Genomic DNA, 12,775 nt, shown 5'->3' on the forward strand with positions numbered 1-12,775 from the left:
CTGACACTTATATAACCACACAGAGAGACAGAAGAAGATCCAGTAGCTGTAAAGTTTTTAATTTGCCAATCTCCTAATTGGATTGGCAATCTCCTAATTGGATTACTGGCCTTGGGGTGGAGTCTTTTAAGAACCAGGGCTAGGAAAACAGGTAGTTTCTAAGCCCTAATAAGTAGGCATAGTTGGAAGACAAAAACAGATTTTGAGAAGGATGCATCTGCCTCTAATCCCTGGAGTTCTGTGAAGAAAACAGGGGTTATTTTTCCCAAACAAGGTCAGTGGCACCTCTTCCATTTCCAAGGGGTCCCAGGCCATCAGAAGTTAATGTGGGGGGCCTCACATGTGTGCCTTAAGAGTGGCAAGACAAAAATGAAGAAAAATAGTTCAGTTGACTGAGAAGAAAAAAACCTTTTTCCAGAAAAACAAGATCCATGAAGAGAAAAAACATAAAGGTTTTTTTTTTCTTTTTTTTTGAGACAGAGTCTCGCTCTGTCCCCAGGCACCAGGCTGGAGTGTGGTGGCGCGATCTTGGCTCACTGCAATCTCCATCTCCTGGGTTCAAGCAATTCTCCTGCCTCAGCCTCCCGAGTAGCTGGGACTACAGGCACGTGCCACCAAGCCCAGCTAATTTTTGTATTTTTTTAGTAGAAACAGGGTTTCACCATGTTGACCAGGATGGTCTCAATCTCTTGACCTCATGATCCTCCTGCCTCAGCCTCCCAAAGTGTTGGGATTACAGGCGTGAGCCACCGCACCAGGCCACATAAAGGTTTTTAAAACATACCTATAGCATCTTTAATTAAGCTGATCTATGGCTTGGATGCCCATCTTTAATTAAATTGACTTTTAACCATAGTGATCCTCTTAAGAGGTCCTTTTAACTCTTGGCTACGCATGGTGGCTCACACCTGTAATCCCAGCACTTTGGGAGGCTGAGGCAGGCAGATTGCCTGAGGTCAGGAGTTCGAGACCCGTCTGGCCAACATGATGAAACCCTGTCTCTACTAAAAATACAAAAAAAAAAAAAAAATTATTGGGGCAGGGCATGGCGTGGTGGCATATGCCCGTAATCCCAGCTACTTAGGAGGCTGAGGCAGGGGAACTGCTTCTTTTATTGTGGAAAATTTCAGATGTGCACAGAAGTAAAAATAATAGCATAATGAACCTCCACGAGGAGGGAGTTGGAGGTTGCAGTAAACCAAGACCGCAGCACTGCACTCCAGCCTGGGTGACAGAGTGACTCCATCTCAAAAACAAAAAATGAAGTCCTTTCAAATCTCTTATTACCTGACCTTAGCACACCAAATGGCCAGTAATTCTAGCTTTTGAACTCATGGAGGGGCAGACGATACAGTGATTTTTACCATGACTCTTGACGTGGTAGAGGAAAGACCTGAGACGCCCCTCACCGTCATGCATCCTGGGGACTCTGAGGTTTGTGAGCCTACCCGGTGGCTGTGAGAGCCTCTGCCTTTGCCTTATATTTCATTTCTCTTTTGCGGACTTCCTCCTGGTCCCTATTGTAAAAGACTGAGGTGGCCACTTTTAGGAGGTTCTCTAAAGTACCATCTGACCCTATCACCTGTTTCTGTAGTGTCCTCCTGAGACCAGGGGCCACCTGTGTGATAAACTTATCCTTTAGGGTTAGCTGTCCCTCAACTGAATCAGGAGCTAGAGAGGTGTGCTTTACCAAGGCCACTCTTAGCCTTTCCAGGAGGGCAGCGGGATTCTCATCTCATCCCTGGTCTATCATGGCCATCTTGGAGCAATTGAGAGGCTTAGTCCTAGTTCTTCGAAAGCCTCCCAGGATGCATGCCTGAAGGTGTTTCCTCCTCCATTCTCCCATTTCATCATCAGGGTCCTGTGTAGGGTCCTCCAATGGTACTGCAATTTTTCCAATCATATGAGTCTCATTCCCTTCCCTGGTCCTATGTAAGACGCAAAGCTCATTCCACAAATTCTCCACCACTTGCAGGGCGGGCTGCTTTTCAGTGGTGGTCAGGAATTGATTCAAAAGTAACATGACATCCTTCCAGGAGAACCCAAATACTTTGGTTAAGTTCTGGAAAGCTTCTATATACCTATTAGGGCTTTTTTTTTTTTTTCAAACAAACCTGCACAGATCCCCCTTAATTTGCCTTTAAGTCTTGTAGAGAAAAGGGGACCTGGACCTTAATGGGGCCATGTTCACCAGGCATCTGTTGTAGGGGCAGCTGAGACTGGGACCTGCCTAAAATGAGGATTCCTAGGCTGGGCAAGCTTGAGAGGGAGCCTGGATAGGGAGGAGCAGAGCGGGTTGATTCCCCTGCTGGAGGTACTCCTGGGGTTTGCGTCCCTGGAATTGCCCCTTGCAGCCTCTCCTGAGCTGGCCGGTAGGAGGGCTGCATCAACCCTATGGCATCAGCAAAGATCTGGGTTACCCTGCAAGGCAAAGAAGGGCTGCACGTGTGGGACCAGGGACCAGCTGCCCTGTGTTTACAGAAGAGCTTCCTTCCTGAGGCCATGCTTCTGTTCTGTGCCTCAGGGTGCTGGGCACCAAGTTTTCAACCAAGGAAATGACAAGAACATTTTTGCCACAAATTTATGGTCAGATACCAAGGCACACTTGGCTTCTGTGCTACTCTAAATCTTCCATTTCAGACTTTTGATGACTAAACCAAATGCTCATTCGATCCAGTGACATCTCTGGTTTGCAACAACAGCCTTAACATTTTTTTGTTTTTGAGACGGGGTCCTGCTCTGTCACCCAGGAGAGTGCAGTGGTGCAAGCTCAGGTCACTGCAGCCTTCCCCTCCCAGCGATTCTCTCGTCCCAGCCTCCTGAGCAGCTGGGATTACAGACGCACACCACCACCACACCCGGCTAATTTTTTTGTATTTTTAGTAGAGATGGGGTTTTACCATATAGGTCAGGGTGGTCTTGAACTCCTGACCTCAGTGATTCGCCAGGCTTGGCCTCCCAAAGTGCTGGCACAGGTGTGAGCCACGACACCTGGCAACATCCTTAACATTTAACATTGTACATAAAGAAGAAGCAGGAACCTTGACATCCCAAAAGAAAGAACAATAGGAAAGACCAGAGGTCCCAGTGCTGACACAGTAACAGGTGGTCGGGGACTGGAGTTAGTCCAGGGGGCTTTGAATAAGGCCAAGAGCAGCCTTGGCCAGATATCCTCAGTTGCCTCAGGACCTCCTTCTGGTCCCACACAATGGCTAGACCTCTGTGAAAAAAAACTGGGTTCAAACAAACCCAACATTCCCAACATCCAAGGATAAAGGGGTTTGACAGAATCCTCCCCAGCAAGCCTGTCCTCCGTGCCCTAAGTCCGGCAGCCATGCTAGCTGCTTTTGACTGGCTGACAGAGGCTTGGTATTTTTCTTTTATTTTGACTATTGTGGAGTTTAGAGACTCTGAAAAAAAGGACAGAAAGAGTAGCTCTGCTTTTACTCACCCTTCTGCAGATCCTGGACGAGCCCCTAAAAATGTTACAGGATCCTTGTTGTTTTTCTGGCCAGAAACCTCTGTGGCTGGTGGCGTCTTTTGCCCGAGTTTTGCTGGGACCCACTGGGCTTATTTTGCCCATTTGGCCTGGCAGGCTGTGCCCGGCTCACGTTACCAGCCTTGATCCCATGCCTGCCAAGGGCAAGCCAGGCATGGAGTGGTGAGGGGTGTGTGAGTGAATGAACACGGGGTCTAGCCACTGCGCACAGTAGGACACGCTGGCTACTGCAAAAGGTCAGGCAGCCCCAGGTCCCAGCATGGGTACTGACTCTCTGTGAGGCTGCAGCTGGACCAGGTGCAATGCAAGCAGCTTCCGTGGCTAAACCGGGGGACACGGTGGCGCCTAGAAGCTTGGAGACTTCAGCAGCTGCAGGGTCCCAAAGAGGGAGTCATAGCCCCGGCTTGGGGAGCTCCCAGGTCTGGGCTCTCTGAAGGTCTGCAGCTCTTCTCTCCTTCTCTTCACCCCCAGTGTTGCAAACAAGCATGTTTCAGCTCTGTTTGTGTTATAGCTCTTTCAGACCTGCCATTCGACAGGTCCCAAGTTCTTGTCCCACATCCAGGGTGAATGAGGTACATGGACAAGGAGGGTGAGCAAAGTGAAGAGGAGCTTTAGTGAGTGACAGAATAGCTCAGAGGAGGCCCTGGAGTGCGCCTTCTCTCTGCAGGCAGGTCACCCCATCGTTCTCCGAGGCTATCGGAAGAGAGGAGACCCTGGATTGGGGAGCTCCTCTCTGCAGCTGGTTGTCCCGATGTCTGCTCAGCTCTGGCTGAACCTGGGCTTTTAGGGGCCTCAGAGGAGAGCACGTGCACACCAATTGGTCCATGGGCAGGTCTGGAAAAGGCATCACAAGCTCCCACTCTGGTCTATGGGACTGGCAGCCTGGCCCCTAGCCTTCAGGCCCTCCCTAGCCTGAAGGTAGGGCCTCACCAGTGACCCACTCTCTTCTGCCCAGAAACCCATCTGCCTCCTGCTGCCATTCATGGTGGCCAAGCTGTAGGTGCCAAGGGGCACCTGCAGGCCAGCACTGAGCTGCCCTCTGCCCCCCATTGACTTGTCTCTTATGCTTGTCAGTGCCCAAAGTTTGGAGCTGGCTGAGGCAGCAGGAGGCGGGAGTGTCAGCATTGCACCAAGTATGTGCACACCTGCCAGGCCTTGGCAGTGCCTGGGCTCAGCCCCAACTTTGCTCCAGGGTTGAAGTGGGCACCAACAGCAGAGGGAGCCTTCTAGAGCAGGAAGAGCCTTCTAGAGCAGGAGGAGGCTTCCCGGGCCCCCAGGAGTATGGGGATGCCTAGGTCCACAGCAGTAGTTTGGGTGGACTGCAGCTGCACCTGGAACTGGGGGGGATTTCCTGCCTGCTCCATGGAACAGGAGGCCCGGTCTGCAGCTGCAATGTGGGCAGTTGTGCCTGACCCAGGGAGCTCCTGCCCCCGCCCCCAACTCAGAAGGAGCAGGGCTTCCACTTGTCTTAGGCTGGGCCAGCTCAATGGAGTGTGCGGTCCCAGCTGTGCCTCCCTGCTGTAGCCAGTGTGATGGCAGCGGCTGCTCCAGACAGCCCACTGCTGCCCTCGCACTCTCAGGCTGCACTGTAGGCCGGCAACTTCCCAGAGCAGAGAGACGGGAGGCAAACATGCCACCACACAAGGAGCAACGTTTTGCAGAGCTGGACACAAGCACAGTGCATCCTTCTAACTTCTTGGCAGTGCATGGGTCCATGCAGTGGTGAAGGGGGCCGGCAATACCTGAATCAGACGAGCAGCGCTTTCTGGGCCACCATATTGAAGGTCGTGTCCTTTAGTGGCGAACGCACAATCCTTCTCCTGCAGCTGACCATGTCGATCAGCCACACCACCATCTAGCACGTTGAAGAACACTTCAGGCTCGTCCACCTTGCACACCAGCTTTATTCTAGGCTGTTCCTTGGTGCTAGTTTTGTTGAGACTCACATGGAAGCTGTCATCCCAGGGTCCATGGGCACCCAGCGCCTGTCCATTGTTCCTGCCGTGGAATTTCTGCGTGCGTGGCATGGTCAGTCACGGTACCTGGTTGGGTGGCTGCGGGAGATGCAGGGCGGAGTTGTGAGGGACGTCGTTGATGTCCGTCCCGTTGGCGTTTAGGATGATGTCTCCCGGCAGTAGCTGGCCATCTCTGGCAATCACCCCATCATGATAAATGTATTAGATAATGATATGGTCAGTGGGGTTTCCCCGCCTCCCACCAGCAGAATGGAGAGGCTTTCATTGGGATCCCCTTGATTGATCTTGATGGTGGTAATTTCTTCATCTGGGATCAGGTGGTACAACCTTGAAAGACTCAGGGGCCGTGATGTTTTCAGAATTTTCCTTGCCCTGGTCAGCTCGGTTGACAGCCGCACTGCCACTCTTTGTCCTTCGAAGAACACTCAAAATTCGATTATTTTTTTAAAAGATCTGCATCTAATTGTTATTGATGACTGTTACTGCTGGACAGCTTCCTCCGTGGTTGCACCAGTTGCTGAATTGCTCGAAGGACCATGCCTTCATTGGGTTGCTCCGGCCAGAGTCCCCGGGGCTGATTGCTGGCTGACTGTCCCCTGCCAGGCATGTGGGCAGGATTGTCTAGGCCAGGCTTGTCTGTCATTAAGGAGACGGTGGCCGCTGCAGAAACCTCTGGGGAGGATGCCGTGGCTCTGAGGCTCACACTGCCGTCTTGTCAGCCATCTTGGGAGCACCTCTTCTTGTCTTTCGTCAGGCCAGAGTGGGAGGCCCTTTTACAGAGTCGAAGTTCCCGATGGTGTACGGCATTGAGGGGGTACAGACAGGAGCGATCATTTCCAACAGAGGAAGTCAGAGTGGCTGCAGGGGTAGAGAGAGGGGGAAATATTTGTGAGATTAGAGAGAAAGAATGGACATCATGTGGCCAGGGACCAGCTGAACAGCTGGTAGGCGACTTGGCCTACCAGTCCCCTCTGAGGTCACAAGGTGGGCGTGGAGGAAGGTGAGGTTGAGAGGCAGATGGCAGGTCCTGCTCTGGATGCAGGGAATCTGAGAGCCCTAGGTGGCCAGGAGGGACATCTAGTGGAGGTTGGCTAGCCGGGGCTGACCTCAGAAAAGAGGGTCCCATGATGGGGAGGCACTGACAGCTGTGACCGAAGCTTAGGGAGCAAGTAAGATCTCCTGTGGCTGTGGGAAGCAGGAAGGAGAGGGCCCACAGGGAGGAGCTGGCGATGGGCAAGAGGCCTTGACGGGCCCTGGCAGAAATGCACCTAGGAGGGGGCGAGGCCCAGGGACAGAGAGGAAGGTCTCATTGCCCAGAGTGGCCAGTGTTATGTGCTGCCCATCGGTCAGGGAAGTGACTGACCATATGTGTGTGGGATCTACCGGTGATGTGGCTGGTGGGGTCCTGGGGAGGACAGTGGCACACTGCTGAGTGATCCTCCACAGAGAGAATCCCGAAGAGAGACCCAAAGGGCACACGCCCAAACAGCCCATCTCGGGCAAGACCAGCATACGGGGGCGGATCAGATAGTGGTGACCTGGAGACAAGGCCCAAGGAGCCGTGGGGGCCTAGCCATGACGTTTCTTGACCTAGGCGCAGGAGGCACAGGTGTATCCAGTGTGAGGACATCCAGTGCTCCATGATCTCCAAGGAGAAAAAAGAAATAACAGATTTTTTGAAAAAGGATTGCATTGTCCTCCCTATGTATGGTTGACTTTAATAAACACGTACTTTAAAAAAATAGTCCACTTCTGGGGCCAAGTGCGGTTGGTTCATACCTATAATCCCAGCACTTTGGGAGGCTGAGGTGGGAGGATTGCTTGAGACTGGAGACGTGGAGGCTGCAGTGAGCCATGATTGCACCACTGCACTTTCGCCTGGGCAATATAGAGAGAAATGTTGTCTTTTAAAGAAAGAAAAGCCAACTTCAGAGGCACCCAGTGGCCGCTAGGATAAACTCCACACCCTGGGCAGCCCCTTCCTGCCCTGCCGCCACCTCCCGCCCCAGCCCTCCTCTACACCTCCACTCCTTCTGCCTGGGACATCTTCCTCAGCCCAGGCCTGTCCACGTGACAGACTCCTACACACCCTCCGGAGCCCTTCCAGGCCTAACCCAAGCAGAGGGAGGCCCAGGCCTCAGTGTTATCTGACTCTAAGGAATTGTGAGGGCGAAGATAGATCCCTCCTGCTTCGCTACACGCCCTGCCTCCCCTCCACCCTGGCCCCAAAAGGGGAGGCGCCTGCGTCTGAGCTCACCGCAGAGGTTTGTCATGCTTTGGCCACACGTCAGGCTGAAAGATGTGGAAAGAGCCGGGGCCGGAAGTTTTTGACGATGGTGATCTCTAGGGAACAGGCTGCTGCTTGGCTCACGCCTCCAGGTCCTCCAAGTCTCAGCGTCACTGTCATTTCCTCTGGGAGCCCCTCTGGCCGTCACCAGACCAGGCCGTTGACTCCATAGGAACCAACAGGGATCTGGAAGCTGGGGTCAGGCCCTGCTCCTCCACTCTCTGCTGCCGTCAAGCCTCAGAAAGTTCTGTCACCTCTCTGAGCTGTTTTCTCATCCAATAAATGTGCCTTCCTATCAGGTTATGACAGGAATTAAAGAAGTCTAGTCACCGAAATCCCATCTTCCACACACAGCTGGGATCTGAGTACCTCTCCCCTTCTCCTCTGGCCCAAGCCACCTTCCCACTCCCTGGACCATCACCATCACGGGTCTCCCTGCTTCCTCCTTGCACACAGCAGCTGGAGGGATCAGATCATGTCCCTCCTTGGCTCAGAGCCCACCAGCGACTTCCTGTGTCCTCTGGAGCAAAGCCCAGGTCCTCGCAGTCTCCCAAAGGCCCGACCCAGATGGTGTCCTATTGCCTATCACTCTCCCTCCACAGTAGCCATACCCAGCACCTTGCTATTCTTGGAATGTGCCTGGCACACCATTGCCTCAGGGCCTTTGCACATGCTCTTCCCACTGCCTGGAATGCAGTTCCCCCAGATGTCTGGGGGCTGTACTCTCTCCACATCTTTGCTCAAATGTCACCTTCATGAGCTTTTCCACGACCACCTACTCAAAGTGCAGCCACCATTGCCCAGCACTCGTGGTTCCCCTTACTTGGCTTTGATTCCCTCTGTGACTCTTACTGCCATCTGCTGCCAAGGATTTCACTTAGTTGTTTATCATCTGCCCCTTTCCACTAGAACAACAGCTTTTTACGGTGAAGATTTGGACTTTTTTCCCACTGGCACATCCCCAGCACACAGAAGAGCTTGGCATACAGTAGGCACTCGATGAGGGCCCTGGCTGGGTGTATTCCAATGGCTGAGGGCCTGTGCCATACCAGTTACTAAGGATCTGAAAATCACTTCTAGTTGGGAACCTCTACGTGGATCCAGGCAGCCTTAGGTTTGCAGAGCTGAGAGGAGGTAGCACATTTGGGGATCAAAGGCAGAGAGGAATCCCTTGCCTCTAAAACAGTGGTCCCCAACCTTTTTGGCACCAAAAACTGGTTTCGTGGAAGACAATTTTTCCACAGACCGGGAGTGGGAGGGGGATGGTTTGGGATGAAACTGTCCCACCTCAGATCATCAGGCATGAGATTCTCATGTGCAGTCTGCAGCCCACAATAGGGTTCGCACTCCTTTGAGAATCTAGTGCCACCGCTGATCTGACCGGAGGCGGAGCTCAGGCAGCAAGTCTCCCCTGCCCGCTGCTCACCTCCTGCTGTGCAGCCAGTCCCACAGGCCATGAGGGTTGCCTGCCCTAAAATACCTTCTTATTTGGTTTCCATGAGGCTCCAGACTGAAGTGCAGTGGCCCGATCTTGGCTTACTGCAACCTCTGCCTCCTGGGTTCAAGCGATTTTCCTGCCTCAGCCTCTCTAATGGCTGGGACTACAGGTGAGTGCCACCACGCCCAGCTAATTTGTAGTTTTAGTAGAGATGGGGTTTCATCATGTTTGGCAGGCTGGTCTCAAGCGCCTGACCTCAGGTGATCTGCCCACCTCAGCCTCCCAAAGTGCTGGGATTACAGGCATCAGCCACTGTGCCTGGCTGCTTCTCCTTTTGAATGAAAATATTACAATGCCACTGGCCTCTGGCAGCTTGACAGGGTGATTCTGCCGATCTGGGCTGGGCCTGGCTGGGCAGCTGTGGCCTCCGACAGGCTCACTCACTTGTCTGCCATTAGCTGAGGTCAATGGCCTCTGGCTCCCCTTGGAGCCTGGTCCTCCAGCAGGCTAGCCCGGGCATATTGTCATGCCAATCACAGGGGCCAGCGCTGTGGGAAGGGTGGGGGGGAGGGAGAGAGAAAGAAGCTGAAAAGCCTATTAAGGACTAGGCTTGGAATTAACACACAATCACTTCTGGCACCTTCTATGGGCCATAGATAAGGGCTGAGTCAGATGGAGGGGAAACAGACTCTACCTTTCAGTGGGAGGAATTATAAAGTCACACTTACTGTGAGTGGTTCAACGTCAGAGATAAGCAGGTCTCCAAGTTTGTGTCTTTCCACATGTCAGGCTGTTTTTGTTGCTGCTTCAATCATAAAAGCCACCAGCTCCATGGAGTTCCCAAGGAGTAGGAGACAATTTTCAGGACTTGGCATTCACACAGGCTCAAGCCACTCCACAGATCAGTCAGTATGGCAAGCCATACGTAGCGTCCTTATCAATATGTAAACATTATAGATTGAAAATTACACATCAAACAAAGTAACAGCAGGAGAAAAGGGATAGGAAAAGGGTTAACAAGCCAGTCCAGGGAGAGCGATGTGAACGAAAAGAATATTCTGGCCTGGCTTGGGCAGCTCAGCAGTGTCACAGTTTTGCAAAGTGTCTTTGATGTGGGCAGAGTCTTCAGTGGCAGATGCCGGGCGCCTACCAAGACAGTTGTTTTGAGCGGTGGAAGTCCGGCTCTTTTTATGGCCACAGGGTCCTCTGGGGAGGACAGACAGTGGAAGGGTGTGTTTGGTTATGTCTTTATCTGGCCGGATGCAGTCGTTATTGATCAGGCAAAACATCTGTTCCCTGTTGGCAAAGGGCCTTACGAAATGTAAGATGCAGACTTCTTCTATGATGGAATTATGTCAAGGATACTCTATGGGACATTCGAAGGAAATGGAGACAGGTTGGGGATGGAAAACTGGGGCCATTTTTGGGTATGAATCTTTAAGACTACCTCCAGTGTTTCTTTTGCACTGCGGATGAGTAAGACAGCAGTAAGATTCTTAGTAGACTACGAATCCATCTCTCGGTTCATTTCCCATCTCTTAGAGCTTTGAGGTGCCATGTCAGAAGTCTAGCTACTGGGCTAAGAAGGTCGTGCGGAGAGGCCCCAAGGAGCCCAGTCTTTCGGCTACCACCTAAGGCACCAGGGACCCTCTAGACACACACGAGTGGCCAGCTAAATGCCCCTGAATGACCCCAACCACAGCCATGCGGAACCAAAAGCTCTCCTGATGGAGGCTCGCCTGCCCAAATTCAGATCTAATCAAATGGTGCTATTTCAATCCACTGCATTTTGGGATACAATAAATAACTGGAGCTGCGTATTGAGGCAGGCTTGTCTCACTCCAAGATCTCCCGCCATGAAAGGCCCCAACTCCCAGAAGATGAGAGGCTTGGTTTGACAGCAAGGGAGATGCCCCTAGAAGAAGTTTTGCACAGCTTCATCATTTGAAAATGTGAAAAGACAGTCACTCTGCGAGCTCATGACAATGCTGGGACCTCTATGGCCTGTCTTGGGCTGGCCCATCACTGCCCGACGCTCTGGGCACGTACACCTGAGCCTTCCTGAACCTGGACAGTAGGCATGATGCATTCAAGAGCGCCATGCCACCCCACCCAGGGCCCGACTCCTCTCCCTCATGGGCCTTCTCGGCAACTTAGAGCAGCCTGCCGGAACACATCGCAGTAAAGGTCCGTGGGTTTCCTGCCTATCAAAAAATATAGCTTTCTGAACAGGGCTTATTATGCGATCTTCCCAGGAGACGTCATTAGCAGCGTAAATGGCTCTTGCCTTGCCGGAAGTGAAGGTGAAGCAGTGACAGGGTCATGTCCAGAGTGAGTAACTATTGGCTTTTTGTCCTTATTCCTTCATGTCCAAATTACATCCATAGTTTATAATGCTTTTGGTTTATATTCAAAGAAAATGCAAACACAGAACACAATAGAAAGTGTGCCGTGACTCAGATTGCCGTGCCCCTTCCTGTCTGCCCAGCAGCCTGGATGCTGTGGAGCCTTTGTGCAGAGCCCAGAGTTTTAGTCTGAGCCATGTGGTGGCAGAGCCACACTGTGACTTCGTGTGGTTTGGGCTCCCTGTGTTTGCCAAGCACTTGTGTGTTCCCTCTCTCCACCACCTCACAGTGACTCAGCACTGTCCTTATTTTAACTACGGCTGTTTTCAAACCAGTGATACCTGCAAAGCTATGGTGGAAAAGCTTTTCCACTCTGGGCTCTGCAGAGCCACAGCCAGTCCACGGCCCACCTGCAGTGAGTCCAGCCTGCAGGTATATTCAGTTTGTTCTGCAAGGTGTTTAAAAAAAGGGGGTGTCAAATTAACAATCAGAATTTCACCTAAAAACAGTGGCAGACACTGATGTTTACCAAGCCAGAATCTGTTTTTCCTGCTTCTTTAGTAAAAAATCCTGATTTTTAGACAACGCAGCAATGTGCCCAACTAAAAGACTACATTTCCCAGCCTCCCTTGTGGCAAGGTGAGACCATGTGCCTCAGTTTTGGCCAATGAGATGAAAGAAGCAGCTGGTTCAAGGGTGGGGGTGGGGCTTTCATTCTTCCCTCCTTTCTTCTTCCTGCTGCCTGGATAAAAACAAGTGGCCATTTTGATCTCTGAATTGGCCTTGATAATGGAAGCCACTTGCTAAGAATGGCGCAGGAGAAAGAGAGAAGAACCTAAGTCCCTGTAGATTCCAAGAAGCCACAAAAGCAGCCGTGAACTGCCTACCTCCTGACTTCTCCATCAGTAAAAACGCACTTCTTTCTTACTGAAGCCACTGTAATGGTGGAGTTACTGCTTAGGTAGCTAACCTAATCCTGAAACACTGCTTCTCTTGAAAACAAAATACCCAGTGATCTGAGCGTATGCACTTTTCTTCTTTATAACAGCTTTATTGATATATAATTCACAGACTATACAATTCTTTGATTTAAAGCATGCCATTGGCCAGGTTCAGTGGCTCAAACCTGTAATCCCAGCACTTTGGGACCCTGAGGCAGGAGGAACACGTGAGTCCAGGAGGTCAAGACCGGCCTGTGCAACATAAAGAGACCCCGTCTCTACAAATAAG

The 12,775-nt window shown here is 51.8% G+C and overlaps 1 pseudogene; it reads right to left on the minus strand.

The window, feature by feature from the left end:
- Window positions 1-5,187: 5,187 nt before the first annotated feature.
- Window positions 5,188-12,775, minus strand: part of LOC108293458 — a 77,354-nt pseudogene continuing 69,766 nt past the window's right edge.

Source organism: Cebus imitator, unplaced genomic scaffold, assembly GCF_001604975.1.
Source record: "Cebus imitator isolate Cc_AM_T3 unplaced genomic scaffold, Cebus_imitator-1.0 Scaffold538, whole genome shotgun sequence".
Classification (NCBI taxonomy): domain Eukaryota; kingdom Metazoa; phylum Chordata; class Mammalia; order Primates; family Cebidae; genus Cebus; species Cebus imitator.